The sequence below is a fragment of the Microtus oregoni genome, unplaced genomic scaffold (assembly GCF_018167655.1).
Source record: "Microtus oregoni isolate MIOR12 unplaced genomic scaffold, Mior012 000169F_ref0000294, whole genome shotgun sequence".
NCBI lineage: Eukaryota > Metazoa > Chordata > Mammalia > Rodentia > Cricetidae > Microtus > Microtus oregoni.
The window spans coordinates 406,674-419,965 of record NW_024544825.1 but is presented as its reverse complement, the minus strand read 5'-3'; positions in this window follow the sequence as shown (position 1 = coordinate 419,965).

The following is a 13,292-nucleotide window of genomic DNA, read 5'->3' as shown; positions in this document are numbered from 1 at the left end:
TCTCTCCAGGACTTTTATCATGAAAGCATTTTAGATTTTATCAAAAGGTTTTTCTGCATCTAATGAGATCATGTGGTTTTTTTCTCAGTTTGTTTGATGGATCACACTTACTGATTTATGTATGAGGAACCACCCCTGCATCTTTCAATGAAGCCTAAGTTATCTTGGTAGGTGCTCTTTTTGATCTGTTCTTGGATTTGGTTTGTAAGTATTTTAATGGAGAATTTTTGCATCTCTGTTCACAATGGAAATTATTCTGTAATTCTTTTTTTCCTGGGTCTTTATGTGGTTTGGGTACCAGGGTAACTGTAGCCCTGTTAAAAAGAATTTGGCTCTTTTCTAAAAGATGTGTATAGTTATAAGCACATCTTTTGTCTGAGAAAAGGCACTTGAAGAGACGAGAAAACAGTCCCATGTGGTCTTCCATGAACCTGCATGTGGTGTTCAGTTTGCTCCAGAACTCCTAAGTGTCACTTGGCATCCTGACAGGTTCATCTCAGTGGGTCCAGGTTGTGGTCCATGAACAAAAGCAGACTACCCAGAGACTGCTGTGTTCTTAAGCTTAGCAAGTGAGATTTGTGAAAAAGTTATGAGTTAACAGAGACTTTAAAAGTCTTTTTAATCAGTTGATGTGTAAATGCATGAGTCACTGCCAGTGTGGTGGGCTCCTAGGGTTATCCTGTTTACAATAAATCTCCTAAACTGAAAAAAAAAACATTTGGCAAAGTTTCCTCTGTTTCTGTTTTGTGGGACAATCTGAGAAGTATTCAGGTAAATGCTTATTTTGAAAGTTTACAGAATTCTGTGCTAAAATCATCTGGCCCTGTGCTTTTTTTTTTTTATAATCTGGTTGTCAAACTTTCAATGTCTGCTTCTTTTTCACCATAGATTATAGATGTTTGAATTGCTTGTCTGATCTTGATTTAACTTTGGTGGATGGTAAGTATTAAGAAAATTATCAATTTCTAAAATTATCAGTTTGGTAGGGTACAAGTTTTTAAAGTATGTCCTCATGTATCTCCAGATTTCCTGGTTATGTCCTACTTTTCTTCTCTAATTTTGTTAATTTGAATTTTCTCTGTCTGCTCTTTATGTAATGTAGCCAAGGGTTTGTCAATTTTGTTTTCTCAAAGATCCAACTCTTTGTTTCTTTTTTTCTTTTGTTCTTTCTATCTTATTGATTTCAACCCTGAGTTTGATCACTTCTTGCTGTTTACTCTTTTTGGGTGTGATTTCTTTTTTTTTTCTAAAATTTTCAGGTGTTTCATTTGCTAATCCGAGATATTGCCATTTTTTTTCTTAAAGCTATGAGATTAGTTCTTAGAGCTGCCTTTGTTGTGTCTCATAAGTTTGGGAATGTTTTGTTTTCATTTTTATTCAATTGTAAAAAGTTTTAAATTTCTTTATTAATTTCTGTTTTGACTAATTTTTCACTCAGTAGTGTGCTGTTCTGTTTGTATGAGGTTGTAAGTTTTCTATTGTTTCGATTGTTGCTGATACTCTGCTTTAATCCGTGGTGGTCAGATAGTGTACTGGGTATCATTTCAATTATCTACTATCTATTGGGACTCACTTTGTGCTCTAGTATGTGGTTAATTTTGAAAAAAGTTTCCTGAGTGGTTGAGAAGCAAGTATATTCTTTTATTTTTTTAGGTGAAATGTTCTGTAATATTTGTCAGGTTCATTTCATTTATGACATTATTTAGTTTCAAAATTTCTGTGTTTAGTTTTTGTCTGGATGATCTATATTTTGGAGAGAGTTAGATATTGAAGTTACCCAAAAATTGATTGTGTGAGGGTAAGATGTGATTTTTAGGTATAGTGGTGTTTCATTTTCAGACAAGAGTGCCCATGTCTTTGCTACATACATGTTTAGAATAGGAATGGACTTTTGGTGGAGATGTCCTTTGAGTGGGTAGTATCTTTTCCTACATCTTTTACTGCTTAATTTTGGTTTGAAGTCTGTTTTGTCAGATATTAAAATGACTACATGGCTTGTTTCTTAGGTCCATTTGCTTGGAATAGCTTTTTTCTAACATTTTACCCTGTGGTGATGTCTTGATATTAAGGTATGTTTCTTGAACACAGAATAAAATCCTGTTTTCAAATCCAGTCTGTTATTATGTCATTTTTATTGGGAGATTGAAGCCATTGATGTTGAGAATTATCAATGAGCATTGTTTGTTGATTTCTGTTATTTTGTTGTTGTGATATGTCCACCCTTTTTAAATTTTTTAGTCTAAGATTACACATTTCTTGTGTTTTCCTTGGTGTGGTTAACTTCTTTAGGTTTGAGTTTTCCTTCTAGCCTCTTTTTTAGGACTGGATTTATAGGCAGATCCTGCTTAAATTTGGGTTTATTGTGGAATGTCTTTCTCCTTATATTGTGATTGAAAGTTTTGCTATTATACTAGTTTGGGCTAGAATATATGATTTCAGAGTTAACAGAATATCTGTACAGGTCCTTATGGCTTGTAGAATCTCTATTGAAACATCAGCTGTTATTTTAATAGGTCTGCCTTAACGTGTTATATGGTCTTTTTTCTTTGCAGCTTTTGATATTCTTTCTTTGTTCTATACGGTTAGTGTTTTGATTATTTTGTTCCAAGTGGAATTTCTTTTAACCCCAGTTTTTGTGTTTTCATTGGTGGTTATATTTCCATTTTTATCTCTTGAATTGTTTTCTTCATTCCATGCAGTTCTGTGTTTTCATAGATTTTATTAACAGATTTAGTGATATCATCTTTAAGGTTCTTAAGCATACTCTTAATAGCTATAATGAAGACTTTGCCTTATGTTTCAGCTATATAGAATTTCTCAGGGCTTATTGTGTTAGCGTTGCTGGCTTCTAGTGGGGACATATTGTTCTGGTTGTTACTGGTTGTGTTTTTATGCTGTTGTCTAGGCATCTGGGTTTGGTAGTAATGTAATTCTAGGTGCTGATATCTGGTCTTGTCTTTATTGCATAGGTACACCATTCCTTCGTTTTTGTTATCCTTTCTGTGATGGAGGAAGGTCATTGGTTAAATAAAAAGAAACTGCTTGTCCCTCATTGGTTAGAAGATAGGTGGGAGGAGTAAACAGAACAGAACTCTGGGAGGAAGAGGAAGTGAGCTCAGTCTCGACAGCTCTCCTCTCTGGAGCAGACGCCTGGGAGAGACGCCATGTCCCGCTCCCAGCATGAAGCTCCGACCCAGGATGGACTAGGCTAGAATCTTCCCGGTAAGACCGGTTCTCACAGATTATTAGAGATGGGTTGATCGGGATATGAGAATTAGCCTGTAAGTGCTAGAGCTAAAGGGCCAAGCAGAGTTTAAAAGAATACGGTGTCCGTGTAATTATTTCAGGGCATAAGCCAGACGGGCAGGCGGCTGGGGTGTTGGGGACGCAGCCCTGCCGTCGCCCCTATTACTACATTATGGCGCCCCACGTGATGGACTAAACCCACTTAAAAAACCTGAGAAGGCTTAAAAATAAGGGAAAGAGAGTTTAACACAGATTTTTGCTGTTTGTTGGTGGCATGCTGTAGAGAGATTTCCTGATTCGGCAACAGTAGCAGAAAAAAACGCTGTGTCATTTTAAAGCGCGACTTCCTGGGGCTGTGCTGCCATTGCGATCTCTATCTGGCTCCTGCAGGAGACAGAGCTTTTGAATGGAGCATTTGGAGTAAAGTGCTACGATTTGTTTGATGGCAACTAGACTCGCTGTGTTCTCGGGTCTGCTCTGCTTGCTGGAGGCAAGCAAGCGCCTTATCTAAGAGAGGCTTCCTGACTCAGCTTTAGCTGCAAAACCTGCAGCTCATTAAGAGGTCCTGCCACGAAACACTTAAATGATGTTGACGAAAAGCTGAACACATGCTTTTCGGTTTTCAGCCATAGCAGGAAAAAAGCTGCGCCGTTTAAAAATGCCGGCTTTCTGGGCTGTCCTGCCATGGCAAACTCTGACTGTTTGAGGCAGGAGGGCCGGCTACCGAGAGAGGACTTGAGTGTTGTCTGTTGTAGCTTGCTGGCTGGCAGGGACCTTGAAACGCCATAGAGGCTATAAACATGGCTACAGCCAGTACCTCAGCCATGAGGCTGGAAAGCTAAGGAATGGGCTGGATCCAGCCGGCAAAGCCACGCCTTTAATCCTACTGATATTGCTTGGTTAATTAAAGGCTCATGTGGTCAGAAAAAGAGAGATATACAGTAAAGAGATATTCAAAGACAGAGAAAATTTCTGAATGGTTTAAAGTGTGTTAAAAATATATGCAGACTAAAAGTTGAAGTTTTTAAAGTAAAAAACAAAAAAAAGGAAGAGAGTTGTTGTGTGTGGTAGCACACGCCTTTAATCCCAGTGCCTAGAAGGCAGAGGCAAACAGATCTCTGTGAGTTCAAGGTGTAGTAGTTTACACCTTTAATCCCAATGCCTGGGAGGCAGAGACAGGTGGATCTCTGAGAGTTCAAAGACAGCCTGGTCTACAGGGTTATTCCAGGTCAAAGATATACGCTCAAAAAGCAAAAAGTTAACCTAGGAATGTCACAGCTTAGATTCTTAAGCGCCTAGTGATTTAAAGGCGCAAATCAAAAGTGCTCCTGGATAGTAAAAAATTGATTCACAATAGGACAGATTCAGACCACTAAATGAGTCACACTGTTGGATGAATGTACGTAGGCTTGAGAGAGAGAAGAAAAAAAATATAGAAAATAAAGTTAATGTTAAAAAAAAGGTAAAGTCTTTAAAGAGACAGAATAAAGTAAAGTGATAGAGTAAAAAATAAGCCATGTAAAAATGGAAAATTCACAGAGAGTCTGGATTATGTACATTGTGTTTTCTTTAAATTTTTTGACTGTGAAGGAGCTAAGTACAGAGAGACATTTCATTATATGGGCTGCCAAGTGGAACCAGAATGGATATCATGAGGGTATGATTTCAAAATTTGGATCTAAGGATATGATACTTTGGAAAAGAGTTTCTTATTTTGTTTTCACAGAGGATGACATGCTGTTCACTTCTTCTATTCCGATGTGGTATGATGGACCACGCCCTCCTGAAGGGTTGGTGTGAACACCTTCAGAAAATTGCTTCACTCAACTGCCAACTGAGATGAAACTAGCACACAGGTTATACCGTGAAAGACCTAATTAACGATGCCCCCATTCAGCAGGAAGCAGTTTGGAGAGAAATAACTGCGCCCATATTCCCAAAAAAATGTTTATAAATGTTCTTTTACATTTAAAGGGGGATATGATATAGGTATGAATAATTTGCATTAGTATAGATTTTGCTTTATTGATAGAGATTTACGGTCAATTTTGTTATATGTATATGTGTTTCTGATCTTGATTAAGGAACTGTGATTGTGTAGTTCATTTAAAAATGTAATGTATATAGGTAGTTAATAGATAATCATAATAGTCAAGTTTGTAGTCATGTTAGTTAATATTTTCTAGATGTGCGTAGATATATTTTAGATAGGCATTCTTCATATTTTTTAAAGATTATAGAATATGGCATTTTAAATGTTTTAATAACTGAGGACGTTTCATGACAATGAGACACTCTGCTCCTGGCAGCACCAATGTACTTCAAGAGGAAGATGGGCATCGAAGAGGCACCTTATGGAGTTTGATAGCCATTTGGGCAAGAAACTGCTCTTGCCTGGACTGTTGCATATACTGGACACAGAGAACCCACAGAGAGAGGACTACTGAACTTGCCTAAGGTGAGATGATCTTTCGGGGTTCCTGATTCATTTTGAAAGAGTCTGCGAGACATTCTGCAGGACACAACAGATAGTGACTGAACTGACTTTGAATTTTCCTGCTTTATGGAAATATCTGCTGGGTACCATGGGCCTGAAGGCTGAAGATGGATGCCCCAACGGTACAAAAGAACTTTGGGTGACTGTCCAGGCAGCGAAATGTCTTTGTCATTTCTAGAGTTTGAAGTTTCTTAGTTCTTGTTTACTTAGGTAATATTATATCTTTCTGGAGTCTTTGATGGAGTTAAGAATAGTTAGTTATAGTTTTCCTTAGTTATGATAAAGATTATTGTAACTTTTTCTTGATAACTTTTTTGTTATATGTAATTTTGCTATGTTAAAGTTAAGGCCTTTTTTTTTGTTTAAACCGAAAAAGGGGAAATGATGGAGGAAGGTCATTGGTTAAATAAAAAGAAACTGCTTGTCCCTCATTGGTTAGAAGATAGGTGGGAGGAGTAAACAGAACAGAACGCTGGGAGGAAGAGGAAGTGAGCTCAGTCTCGACAGCTCTCCTCTCTGGAGCAGACGCCTGGGAGAGACGCCATGCCCCGCTCCCGGCATGAAGCTCCGACCCAGGATGGACTAGGCTAGAATCTTCCCGGTAAGACCGGTTCTCACAGATTATTAGAGATGGGTTGATCGGGATGTGAGAATGAGCCTGTAAGTGCTAGAGCTAAAGGGCCAAGCAGTGCTTAAAAGAATACAGTGTCTGTGTAGTTATTTTGGGGCATAAGCTAGCCGAGCAGGCGGCCAGGGTGCTGGGAATGCAGCCCTGCCGCCCTTATTACTTCATTTCTGGTTCTTAGGAGAGTGATGTATCTATGAGCTTCCTGGTGGGGAATGCCTCTGAGATTCTGCCAGTTTGGGTTACTGAAGATCCTGGGTAGAATAATGTTTCTAGGTATCATTGATGGTATCAATGATGTATTGGAGCTACACTAAGAAACTGGGGTTCCTAGAAAGGGCAGCTGAGATGATCTGCAGGAAGGAAAAATGTTGGTGTGCTACTAGGACCCCAGAGAATCGGGGCAGAGAGGAAGGAGAGTTGATGGCAGGTATGAGGTAGTTTGAATGTTTGGACCCAATAATCTCCTTGTAAGTAGCACTATTAGGAGCCGTGGCTTTGTTGGAATGATGTTGAGGGAAGTGTGTTGCTCTGGGGTGGGTTTTATGTTCCTATGTTCAGGATACTTTCTAGTGTCTTAGTCCATTTCCTATTGCCTGTAATATGTAGAACTCTCAGTTGCTTCTCCAGCACCATATCTGTCTGCAAATGCTGCCATGTTCCAACATGATGATAATGAACTGAACCTCAAAAACTGTTAGCTGACTCCCTAATTAAATATTTTATTTTATAAGAGTTGCTATGGTCATAGTGTCTCTTCACAACACAAGACACCCTAACTAAGTCAAGGCAGTCCTCTTGGGATAAAACTAGGGGTTTAGAATGGGAACACAGGAGAGAGAGAGAGTGAAGATTGCTTACCTGATTTCCTGGCCTGCATGTTTGCTGGGTTTTCAAGGAATGCCTGTAATATTTGGTGTCAGAGATGCATATATGGTTATAATTATAATATTTTCTTAATTATTTGATCTCTTCCTTAATATGAAGTATCCTTCTTTGTTTCTTTGGATTAGTTTTACTTTGAAATCTATTTTGGCATCTATTAGGATGAGAACAACTTTTGATTCTTGATCCCATGTAGTTAAAATAATTCTTCTGTCTTTTCACTTTAAGTTGATGCCTATCATTAAAGCTGAGTTTGTTGTAGACATTTGATAGATGTATTTAATTTCTTAAGACATTCATCTAGCATGTGTCTTTTGATTAAATAAATGAGATAGTTGTATGGAGATTATAGATTTTTTTTCTGGTTTGTGTTTTTATTTGTGCCTTTATTTCATGAAAATATACTTTCTTTTCTTTTGAGAGTCTCTTAGCTGTGTACATAGTTGTGGTCCTATATGCCTTTTGTATCTCTAGGATATATCTCTTTGTTTGGGAAAGTTTTCTTCTATAATCTTGATAAAGATCTGGCCTATGCCTTTTCCCTTTCTTGTACATTCCTTTGTTTTTTAAACATTTATATTTCTTGCTGATTTGTATTAGATCCTTTACTTTATCTTTCAGTCCTGATAATCTTTGATCTTCTGCTTGATCAATTCTACTTTCCTCAAATTTTATAGTTTTGATATTGAGTTTCTAAATTCCATCTTCATTTCTTCATTTCAGCTTATGTTTTCTTAAATGTTTCAATATCTTTATTAATTTACTTTCAAATGCTGATTTTTCTTCAACATTTTACTCAGCTAGTATTTGTATTTTTCTGTACATCAGTTATTTACTATTATCTTCTTGGAGTTTACTGAAGTGTTTTTGTGTTTTCTGTAAATACCTTGATCTCTCTGATAAAGTTTGTGTGTGTTTTTTTTTTAATTCTGTATCCTGGGGTTCATCTCTACTTTACTTTTTAGGCATTACTTCTATAGGATTAGTGGATTTGATGTGAGATATTTTGCTTTGCTAATTCTTGTTTTGTTTTTACAATTTGACCTGGCTCTGTGGACTTCTCTCTTTGGTAGTCTATTTGATGTGATGATCTGACATTCCTTATGTTGGGCCTGTGTAGGAGCTTCATGACCTGAGGCAGACAAAGTAAAGGTTGTGGATGAACTTTATAACTGTATTTGGCAAACATGATTCACAAATCATGAATCTGGAGCTAGATCAGTGCATTCAGAGATGACAGTGAGCAGAGAGAAGAATGGTAGAGGAAAGGACTGTCTTATTAGCCAGAAGTGGCTCTTGAACAAGCCAAATTCAAAGGCCACAGATCTGATGGTCTTAGCCCTTTGGGTGTGGAGAATGCTATAGACAGAGAGGAAGAATGAGAGAACTGAGCAAGTTGGAAAGGAAAGAAGCAACTTACCCAACACACTTGGCTCACAGGGAAGGTTCCTGGGCCAGTTCTGAAATTAGGCTGTCGGTCTGCAGGAGGGCAAGATGGGGTATTTTGTGATCTTATTTCTGTGTGTCATTCTCTGGTGGAATTCAAACACCAGTGCCATGCAGTGAGGAGAGAAACATTATTATTATGATAACCTAAGACCATAGAAGAGATATAATCTTTGATTGGATTAAAGCCCTCTAATACACCACCAGTAACCATAAACCCCAAATTGAGAAGGCTAATGTAGAATGCAGTATGAAGTTAAAAATTATTTAGAATAAATTCATGAATAATAAATGAATGAAATTAATGAAGGCATCAGAGAAAGGTAAAGATAGGGGATAAACTATGTTAAAAATGAAAAAAATATGACATGGTCAGATGACTCAACAGGTAAGGTATTCACCTACTGGGACTAATGACCTGAGTTTGATGACTGGAACTCTCATGGTGGAAAGAGGAAACCAATTTCTCTGCATTGTCTTCTGACCTCTACAAGCACATGGTGTCATATGCTCCCATATTAAATAATGTAGTTGAATATTTAAATGAAAAGGAAAATAATTGGAGAAGATATTATAGATAGGAAAAGAAAAGGACTATTATTAAAAATGAATAAAATGAACAAACAAAGATTTCTGAATAAAATGATAGTAAAAAATAGATAAATGTAAGGAGAATAAAAGCTGTTTTAATGATAGCATTTATAAAACCAAAAGCCCAATAAGATAGAATAAAAAACTAATAAAAGCATTATAATGGGAAAGTGGAAACATAGGGAAAAATAAAAAGAAAAGAATGAAAAGCAAGAAAGAGGATTCCCTAATAATGAAGATGTGTAAATAGAATTAAATAGACATATGGGTAGGAATACAAATGTATTGTTAAATATAATAAAAGTAAAAAATACCACTAAAAGTATACTCAAATTTAAAAGAAAGAAAAACAGAAGAGACAAAAACAAGATGAAGGGCTGAAGAACCGTGTTCCAAATCCTTTACACTTCTATAATGACATTTGTGTAGGAAGGTTGGGTCAGTTGAACTTGTGGCTTCTTATCTTCCATATGGTTTATAGTATCTGATGTTCACTGAAGCTATATTCTTTTTAGTAGCTTTCTTCTTTGCATACTGGGAACTCTGCTTGCTTGTCAACTGGCAGGTTCTCTTACTCTTCTGAGACTTCCTGTCATGGATGCCCTGGAGTGGATAATGTCACCTAAGCTGGGGCTGTCCTCTATCTGCTCTAGAATGTGGGAAGCAATGCCAGCACTGGGATCTGATCAAACAGAGGATCTGTCTCCACATTCTGAAGAACCCTTGAGTATTAATCAGTCTACCTAAGAGATTGAGGTGTGGGTGTCAGGTAGACCACTGGAAATTCAAAGGCTTCAGGTTCTAAAGCAGTGAAAAGCAGCTAAATCATTCCAGAAGTTGATCACACTTTGACCTCAGGCTTAGTACTATATAATTCCAGAGTTATTTCCAAGTGTTGAAATCTACTTCTGGTAACCAAGGGCATGACTGCTTTCCCTTATGCATTCACTGCTTGAGTTCATTTTAAAGCCATCGGAACTTTTTCGTTTGCCTGAATCACACTGTTCTATTACATACAACTGCCTCCTAGGACTGTTTCTTGCTGTGACTCTGTGGCAGATGAAATACAGGATCCCTATGTTAGGATTTTTCCTTGTGGTTGTGTTCCCAGGGTCACTTGATCACTAATAGTTTCTCTGTAATGAAGGTGCTCAGTCTCTGTCCTAGAATTCATAGCGATACTCCATTTCATTGCTGGCACCTCTAACATGAGAATCACTGTCTCACTAAAACCTGAAACCAAATTTGAGTCTGATAAAGGCTGAGAGGTTGACTTGAAGCTTGGCTGCACAGCCCCCCCCCTTTTTTTATCAAGTCTTCTGGTTTCTAGATCCCACTGGGAAGTCACACTACTGAACCTGTGTTTGGCTTGGCTTCTTTCTGTGTGTGTTGCTTGTCCGTTTCTCTGTACTTTTGGGGAATATAATCACTATCTCTGTAAATTTCTTAAGTTCTTTCTTTCTACTTGTCTTTGCATTTTCCCCTCTCTCATTGTGACCCTTCTTAGAATCAAAATAAGGCTGTAATAGTTTGAAAGAAAGAAGGATGTGGAAACAGGAACAGAAAATGTTAGGGGCTAAGAGAAAACTGATGCTATAGTTGTACACATAAATGAATGATATTATTATTCTTATTAAACGCTAATAATATAAGCACTCCAAAGTGAACAACTAAAAGTAGAAAAAACAGAACTCTGATCTATGTCTAAGAGATACACTCATACATAGGCAGAATTAAGTCAATAGCAGAAAATGTTATGTCTTAGAAGTGCTATGTATATGAGTGGTAGAATAGTGATGTGGGATTCCCCTAGGTATGCTGTGAATACCATTGGTTAGTAAAAGACTGTTTTGGACCTTTAGTAGGACAGAACTTAGCAAGGTGAGGAAAACTAAACTAAATGCTGGGAGAGAGCAGGCAGAGTCAGGAGAAGCCACATAGCCCTACCGGAGCCAGACAATGGAACTTTAGCCAGTAAGCCACAGCCACATGGCAATACACTGATTAAGAGAAATGGGTTAAATTAATATGTAAAAGTTACCCAATAAGAAGCTAGAACTAATGGGCCAAGCAGCAATTTAATTAATACAGTTTCTGTGATTATTTTGGGGCTAAGTGGCCGGAAACTAACTAGTGGCCTCCTTACAACAGAGTAGCAGTTTACTATCTGATAAAATGTGTTCCAAGACAAAACACAGTGGAAAGAGAAATGCTTTATGATGTCAAACATGGTACTATAACAGAAATGTATATGATAATAAATATATCTATTCCTAAAATAGAAAAGGTTGGGAAAAATTCACCCAATATATTAAACACAAGACTCAAAAAGATATTTAAAAATATGACAAATTATTTTATTTAAATTTTGACTCAGAGGCTTTCTATTTAGGCCAGGTTGGTTTGAAAGTCTCAGTGTAACTCATCTTGACTTCAAAATTCTTAAACTTCTGTCACAGTCACCCAAGTGATGAGATTACAGGTGTGTAATGGATGTCTCTAAAAAATATCATATTGAGTGAGGTAACCCAGACCCAGGAAAACAAATAGCATATGTACTCACTCATAAGAGGCTTTTAGACATAAAGCAAAAAACAAACAAACAAAAAACAGCCTACAATTCACAATCCCAGAGAACCTAAACAACAAAGAGGACCCTAAGGGAGATATACATAGATCTAATCTATATGGTGTAGTAATAAGAGTGGCACGGCTGCATCTCCAGCACCCCGGCTGCCTGCTCGGCTAGCTTATGCCCCGAAATAACAACACACAAACTGTATTAATTTAAACACTGCTTGGCCCATTCTCTTCTAGGCTAATTCTCACATATTAATTTAGCCCATTTCTAATCATCTGTATGTAGCACCCCAAGGTGCGCTTACCGAGGAGATTCTAGCCTAGTCCATCCTGGGTCGGAGCTTCATCCCGGGAGCGGAGCATGGCGTCTCTCTCAGGCGTCTGCTCCCGAGGGCAGAGCTGTCGAGACTCTGCTCACTTCCTCTTCCTCACAGCGTTCTGTTCTGTTTACTCCTCCCACCTATCCTCTAACCAATAAAATGGGCCAAGGCAGTTCCTTTATTAGCCAATGACCTTCCTCCATCAATATGGGAAGTAGAAAAAGACAAGATCTCCTGAGTAAATTGGGATCATAGGGATCATGGGAGAGGTTAGAGGGGAGGGTGGAGGAAGATAGGGGAGAGAAGGAAAATATATAACTAAAAAAAATTTAAAAATACATATAAAAACATTCATTTATGTGTATAATTATAGCATCAATTTTCTTTTAGTCCCTAACATTTTCTGTTCCTGTTTCCACATCTTTCTTTCTTTCAAAATATAACGGCCTCATTTTGATTCTAAGAAGGGTCACAATGAGAGGGGGAAAAAAACCAAAATTGTGAACACAAGTAGAAAGAAAGAACTTAAGAAATTTACAGAGATAGTGATTATATTCCCCAAAAATACAGAGAAAGGGACAAGCAACACACATAGAAAGATGCCAAGCCAAACACAGGTCCAGTAGTGTGACTCCCCAGTGCGGTTTAGAAACTGGAAGACTCAGTTTAAAAAAAAAAAAGTGTGTGTGTGGGGGACTATGCAGCCAAGCTTCAAGTCAACCTCTCAGCCTTTATCAGACTCAAATTTGGTTTCAGGTTTTAGTGAGACAGTGATTCTCATGTTAGAAGTGTCAGCAGTGAAAAGGAGTATTGCTTTGTCATTATATATGAATCCTAGGTCAGAGACTGAGCACCTTCATTAGAGAGAAACGATTAGTGATCAAGTGACCCTGGGAACACAACCACAAGGAAAAATCCTGACATAGGGATCCTGTATTTCATCTGCCACAGACCCAGAGCAATGAAATGGTCCTTGTGCCAAGATATGTCTTTCATTAGTCCCCTACTCCATCCCTTCCCCAACTTGACGATCCCATTCCCTAATGTTCTCAATCTCCATCTGTGCTCTCTACCACCCCCTTACCCCCAGTTTAACCCTTGA